Below are 8,038 nucleotides of genomic sequence, written 5' to 3' on the forward strand. Positions count from 1 at the left end.
AATTGTGAAAAATTGAAATTTCAAATATATAAAGTTACTTTCCAAATATCATAACCATCAAATAAAAGTTTATCTTCAACGGAGAAGAAAAACAGCAACAAAAAATATATCTTGCAATATTTTTATTTTTAGCTAATGACATGTTGTAAGAATATCCCATTTTCAGTGATAAACTATGAATTTTTGTGTAATACAGTGTCCGCTCCCTAATCCGGATCGCCGTAATCCGGACGAGTTATCGACGGTTACATTTAAAATCATTTTGAGGTCATGTATGTATGCGTGTTCAGCAATGAAAATGAATTATCCTGTGATGTTTTTGTTTAATAAATGAAGTATAATAGTATAGAATTCTCTAATTATGTCTTTTTAAGCTTCTTTAAAATTTTTATTCCAATTCTAAAAAAAACCTTGTATTATATTTTCGAGACGTTGACCAAATTCAAAAAATCCATCCGGATTACGAAGCGGACATCTGTCATATTATCTCCCAATCATCTGGATTACAAAGCAGGCACTGTATATCATTAGATTTTTATCATATTGACAAAAACCGACAAAAAACGCCTCAAGAGCAGACGAACTTTTCAGATTTCTGACTAAAAAAGCCTTTTGCTGTGATGTTCACTGGGTTTGTCTTTATTATGGCTTTGATATGGTATTTACCGGAACACAGTGTGGAAAGTTATGTGGTGAAAAGGACGATGGCATTAGCTATATCCCTGGAATTTTGGGCTTTTTTTTATGCGATGCTCATTCTCTCATCTTCTTTTGGCTCGAGACTTGGCAATTTTGGACGATGAAATGATGAATTTTTTACTGGAGGGTACACAGAAGAAAGGCTGTGTGACACAAAAGTGTCTGTCCAGTGAGCAGATGCTGCTCCCATTCCTCTTGTCTGAATGCCCAAAATGGGTTATAGATATTGCCATGAACACACTTGTGAGCATCAACAAAGCGCCAATATTTGCACCAAATGATCCTCCAATGTTGGCAATTCCCTCACTTCAAATACCTCACCAAAATATAAACCATTATCATCGTCTCCTCTTCATCTGCCAGCAAAAAGCATATTTTGACTCTCTGTAATGCTTTCGTACATAATCACATTATCGCAGTCACGCATTTATCACCAATTCACCATCTCGATTTATCGTACGATATACCATCATTTTGACACTGTGGGTGGCTCCTGTCGCATTCAGTGATGACTTTGAAGTAAACACAGGGTATCAATGAAGCGCATATAATACCCCATTAATACATCCTGTGTTAATTTAGATTTTTACCATCAGAAAAACTCCTTAGAGTATGTCTGAAGACCACCATTAAAGCCTGAGAGATAATAAAGGTAAATTACAGTGCAGAACATTCATCTGGTTCGGATGTTTTTATAGTCAATTTTCTAAAAGTTTCACAAGTGCCTTAAAGTGCAGGGAATGCTTGATATATGATAAAAGTAACGAACAACTGAACCAATTTCCAATTGTTGTATAATTTGAATTTAAACTTTAGTTAACTTTATTTCATAGTCAGTAATCCAATAAATAATTGTGAAATATTACAGCAGGTGCTGGTAAAACACAGTCATCAAGAAAAGGAAAATGAAAAGGTATATTTTAGATTTTCCCCAAAGATTGCATGTAAACTAGTTTATTTCGATTTGCACCCAATTGCACTACGCACCTGTGAGCTTCGAGAAACCCCTCTTCGTGGTTTGTTCCTCAGATAAATTTTTACCTATTTACTGCTATAACTTCCCTCCAAGTGTGTCTTTACTAAAATAGGAATTTCGAAAAGCTTCAAACTTCAGCCAAAATTATTTTTAAAAAAATTATTTAAATAGTGATAAAGTTAATAAATATTCTGGTAACAAAAACTTCAGAAGGAACACCAGATAAGTCACTTATTTTCAATACCTGATGCTGGTCAAAATCCACAAATATAAATCCGAAATCCCTGATGCATAAATCCCGAACGCCTAAATCCCGAAAAGCCAAAATCCTGAATTGGCCAAGATCCCCAATGCCTTGAAATCTTGAACAGCTAATATTCCGAAAAGCCAAAATCCCGAAAGTCAAAATTTCGATAAGCCAAATTCCCAAAAGCCAAAATTCCGAATGGTCAAAATCTAGAAAAGAACGAAATTATACAGAGGATCCAGAGGATAATGTATTGAATAATTTCCCAAAAAAAACAAGAAATTTCCCTTTGCTTACAACAAGCGGGGGTGCAGTAGTAGGAATAGCTATAACATCTTAAAAAATTCTAAATTTTTGGCTCTTCCGAGATTTTGGCGATCGGAATTTCAGCTTGCAGGATTGAGGCTTTTCCGGATTTTAGATTCCTCGGTTTTGGTTTTTGGAATTTGGTTTATTTGGAATTTTGGCTTTAGGGGAATTTTGGTTCTCGGGTTTTTGGCTTTTTGGGATTTTTTCATTCAGGTTTTTGGCTTTCAGGCTTTAGGCTTTCCGGGATTTTGAGTTTCGAATTTTTTGCTTTTCGGGGTCAAGGTTGTCAGGATTTTGGTTTTCGAGATTTTGACCGGGATTCGGCAATACCATAAGCGCCCTATAGCAAGATTTTAAGTCAAAAATATTCTTACTATTTAAGAATATATCTTAAGTTTATTTAATTGTAAAATACACTTTCTAAACAGGTTCTAAAAGCCTATTTGAATACTTCCTTTTTTTTTGAAAATCAGGCATTTTTCAAATTAAAAAAAAATAAAACTAAGAACCTTCATTTATAAAACACAAAACAGTTTATTTAGAATAGCTTGAAGCTTGAATGTCAAAATAATTGGAATACAACCACGCAGAGTTCTCGAAGAGAAAGATTTTACGTGGCAAAACATAGGCAAAACTACCCCAGGTTGAAGCTCAGTAAGGAACTAAAATCAATATCCTCCTGTTAGACTCTTCTAAAGCAGTATATAAATGAAAACATTTTATTTCGAAACTGTCCTTTTTAAATAAAAATATCTCACTGAGCTTTATCACTGTGACTTGCCTACGGAATATTTCACTCAGCTTTATCTCGGTAAAAATGTCTACATTCCAGAGCACAAAAATATTCAACTTCCAAATTTCTGTCTCAGTGAGCAATGTTTATATTTTTCGAACACCTGAGCTTTGAAGAATCAGCCCTCTTTATGTTTAGAAGAACGTGAAATGTGGTCTAGAATAATTTTCCTCTATAAGGAATCTTTGAAAATTCTATTGAATTGAATTCTTGGTGATGCTGCAAGTAGTTAAACACTACTGGTTGCAATTTATATACTTCCATTCTTTCATATTAAAAAAAACTCATAAAAAAATTTTTACAAAAACAATTTAAAAAAAAAATTGTTTGAAGGCGTTTTCAAACCGAAATGAAAAAATAGTATTTGGATTTCATACTGTCAGAACTGTGAGTACTGACACTGACTTTGTCCCAAAATAATGACTTTTGGTTGGCAATAATTATACTTCCAATCAATAAATATAGCGCCAGGGGATATATTTGTAATCAGGGAAGGTTAACCCTCTAACAGTGTTTTCTTTAATATGCAAAAAAAAGTTGGAAGAAAGTATTTTCTAGGATAATTATGATCCAATAAAGTCGAAAATACCATCTATTCTTTATTATCTCTTTTAGTTTAGGCGCTAGGTGATAAAATATAAAAAAATTTTGAAATACTTTGTGCTTCTTAAATTCACATTTTTACTTTTTTTCAAATTTTTTAAATAAAATACACAAAGTAGAACATAGGGTAAATGTCCTAATTCAAAACCATTTCCAGACGCTTTAACTTTGACAGAAGATTCAACACTTTAAGTTCAATTTTTTTTCTGAAGAGAATTACATAAATTTGCTTCTTGACTCTTCTAGAATATTACTGTTTAGTGAAAATTCTTGAAATATAATTTGAAAACTTCTTAAATACAAGAAAAATACACAAGTGCAAAATGCTTCTATTGGAAACAAATTAATCCAAATGGAGACAAGGGAAGGTTTCTAATTGGAGACAAACAATGTAAGTGAAACTGCGACGAAAGGCTTCCAAAACTTTGTTGAGTTGCTCTTAAGTGCAGGATTTGTTCTTATTCCTGATCTTTTCTCCTTTTCCATCTAAAACAATAATAAAATCCCTCCAAAAAATATATTTCCGGTGTTTCCTATTGAAACATTTGCAAACACTTCAGAAAAACCCTTTTTGTTCACTAAATAGGTAATTATTTCATTTGAAAACTTCACGTACCGTTGGCAATAAAGATTAGCACTTAAATTTAACTAAAATTATCCAGAAATAGGACATAAATGTTAAACAAAACGAATAAACAACAATCATCTCATTGTGTTTTTCATTGGAAAACGCATGGTCGATCTATGAAAAATTCAGTGGTGAAAGGGTACACGTTTAATTTTTCTGAGAAGCTAACAAATTAAAATTCGTAAATATGAATATATTTTCGCTTTATTTGGAGCAAAATTAACTAAATAATGAAACTGAGGTATAGAAAATATATAGATATAGTAATTTAGTACTGTATTTATCATGAAAACAGTGACGTTTCCATTTGGAGTAGCGAAAAATTTCCATTTGGACCAGGTTTTGAATTAGCTTAATTTACCCTATCTTTCTGTAAAAAAATGAATTTATTGTAGTCAAATTACTTAAAATCGGTATTTTTCTTGAAATTGGAAATGAGTTTTTTTTTGCACAAATATTTTTTGTTGCTTTTTCTCTGACCTGTCACATGAATCTGGGGATAGCAATTAAACGAAGAGTCAAAATGAGTTCAAACTTTTCAAAGATGTTTGTAAGACTATGACCGAGGATACTAGCACCTTTAAATAAATAAAACCTTTTTTGTCGCTGTAAATGTGATTTTTGCGAAGACTGTCTTGAGACGGTCTTACCTGATAGAGGTTTAATATGTTTTAGTAATGTAATTATTAATTATATTAATTAAATTAGAATAATTTTTGTAAAGTTTTACATGAATTTTTCAAAAAAATGATAAGATTCTGTAGACAAGTTTATAGTTTTATTAGTTAAATGACAGATTATAGACGAATTTGTCGATGTAGCCTAAGTGTCGGCCGACACTTAAGCCACTTCCAGGGCCAAGAATCTTCTATTGTTTGAGGCAAAAGTGTACAATTTGCTTTTTATAGTCGGAGAAAATAAGTTTTCTACCGAAATTTGCCGTGGAATAATGCTGGCCATTTAGTTTCATCGTGTTCTGTTCGTTTTCTGATATTCAATATTTCTATTTTTTGTGAATAATACTTTCCTCAAAAGGACTTCAAAAAAGTCTGCCAGACTTTCTATATTTCAGTCTAGACACACTTGGGGCATTATAACAGACAAATAAGAGATTTTATTTCAGAAACAAACCAACATGGGGGACTTTCCAAGACTGATATGTACATAGCATGGGGTACAGTCAATTTTTAAAATGACGCCGAACAAGGAAAGGGTGCGTTTTGTATTGGTAATTCTAAACGAATCTCATTATGGTAAGCATCCATAGCTCTCGGGAAATTTCTATCAATAATAAAAATAAAATCTCACTGGTGTGTGTTTTATAATCTTCTAAAAGGTTTATCATTTTATTTTATTTTATTTTTATATTGTGAAGTTAGACGTGTTCCATACGGAGTTATTCCGAAATGCACTCCACTGTGCTATACTCCCATGGCTCTCGGGAAATCCCCCCTAGTGGTTGGGTTCTGAAATGAATTTCCTCCATTCTCTTTTATAACTTTCTCAAGTGTGCCCTGACTAAAATAGAATGTTTGGCAGTGCAGTCTTTTTATTTTATTTCGAAACGTTTTGAACTTTAGTCACTCGAAAACAATCGTTTGAATATCAAATTTTTCGAAGATACACAAGAAAAACTTCCAAAGAGAGAGATGTCATGCGCCGAGAAATGCATCTAGCTAAAGCTCACTAGGGCACTTTTATTTCGAATTGAAGTTTTCGAATCAAAATTACCCCATTTAGATTCTTATTTAAAAGTGAAGGTTATTAATTATTAAAATTAAAAATATGGATGATGTAAATTTGAGAATTAAAAGTTCAGAGAAAATAAAGGGCATTTAATATAATTTAAATTTTTGTCTTACTAACTAAACTTTTATTTTTAAATAAATACGAAAATCAACAGGATGAAAATTCATTTCAGAATGATTTGAAAACAACCAATAAATTACGCTTAACTGTGCCTTGTTTCAATTTTCAAAATACCACGTCACGTAGCCCGAAATAAAATCCTTAGGGATTTACTCTTTTACAATATGTTCCACAATTTATATAAACAAAAACGTATTTAACATTTTTTTAATGAATAAATTGTCACAAGCTTGTATTAAAAAATTTTATAGAGCTTTGGGAAGGAGGAAATTGAATTTACTTCTACAAAAAATATAAATACAATATAATACATACTTTTTCCAATTATTTTGCATGGAAAAAAAAACACTCCGAAGAGCGAAGCCGTTTAAAATGCATCTGTACATCACTGAGCGATTTGCAGAATTGAAATTAAAGGAAATGTTTGATGAAAATGAAAGAAGTTTTGGATGAAAAATAATAATTTTCTCTGACTCGAAATTGAAAATGCATTTTGAATATGAGAAATAAGACTTTCAACTTGTATATTCTGAAAAAGAAATTCCACTAATTGAAATACGTATTTATAGAAGGTACAATTTTAAAGCTTGCGATTTTCTAATTTATTTCTATTGCTTAAGAGTCAAAAGAGAAAGCATTTTTTTATTTAAGATATTGTTTTAATAGTATTTAGTGACCGAGGCATTGTAAAAACTTTTGAGAGAAGTTTGAAAGAAAAATAATTCTCGTTCAGCTCTAAAATGGTGTTCTTTCTTAACAGAAATCATTAAAAATACCTTCTTGGGACAAGAAAATGCCATAAATCAAATATTGTTTGTGCCAAAAATTCCATTTCAAATCGATTAGTATGTATAATAATATTTGGAGCACGAGATCTCATGCAGAAAATTAACTGAAAAAGTTCTTTTCGAACTCATCTCTAAATGTTTTCATCTCACTGCTTTCTTTTCAGTGTCATATGGTTTTTCAAATGTTCGTCACTCTCATTGAAAATTTTTCTCATTGAGATTTCAGAGCATTGTCTTCAAAATGTAGCAATTCTCAAGAAAACAACAAAGAACTTGGCCGGATGTCTATTGCCATCATCATTAAGATTACAGTATGATGATTATTTTTTTTTTAATGAAGAAACGTGGAATTGACAGGGGGTTAACAACTTATTTTTATTCACGCCCGGAGATTGACCATTTAAACATTGTCTTGGCTCAAGGATATCCCTTTTTTCACAAAATATCGTTGGTATTCCAAGAATTCAAAAAGTTTCGAATTTTCGAATATTATTTTCGCACAAGGTTTGAAAAATGTAACAAAAGTCACATTATAAAGTTGTTAATTGATATTTAGTGATTATGAAACGAATTACAACGTAACAAGAATATTTTAAGCATCATTACTTTTATTTTCCTCATAAATAAAGAGAAAAAGACCTTTAGAAATTCGAACAGGAAGAATTTCAGCCATCACGCGGACAAAACGAGAAGCATAGATGTCGTTTTCTTGCTTTCAAAACCGACTTTCTATTTTTTTTTTTCTAACTATTCACACAAATTGTGGTTGATGTTCGAAAAATTCAAACAGAATTTCAAAATTTCAAACTTAGTTTTTGTAAGCTTGAGAAAATTTATAAAATATATTAAGAAGATCTTTAGACAGTTTCTTAATTATATTGTTCAAAATCGGAACAGGCGATGTAGTTCTCTCTGTGTTATACTTCGAAAGATAACACTTCGAAAGTTGACACCTCGAAACTCGAACAGACATCTATCATTCAGAATTATGAAGAAGTCCAAATGTTTTTTCTTTATTTTTTTAGTATAATTTTTGAATCTTCGAAACTCTAGCTCAACTAAAGAAAAATACTTAAAACAATATAATATTTTAATTTTGTATTTGAACCATTTGAACTTTATGAAT

This window comes from Phlebotomus papatasi, chromosome 3 (assembly GCF_024763615.1).
Source record: "Phlebotomus papatasi isolate M1 chromosome 3, Ppap_2.1, whole genome shotgun sequence".
Taxonomy (NCBI): Eukaryota; Metazoa; Arthropoda; class Insecta; order Diptera; family Psychodidae; genus Phlebotomus; species Phlebotomus papatasi.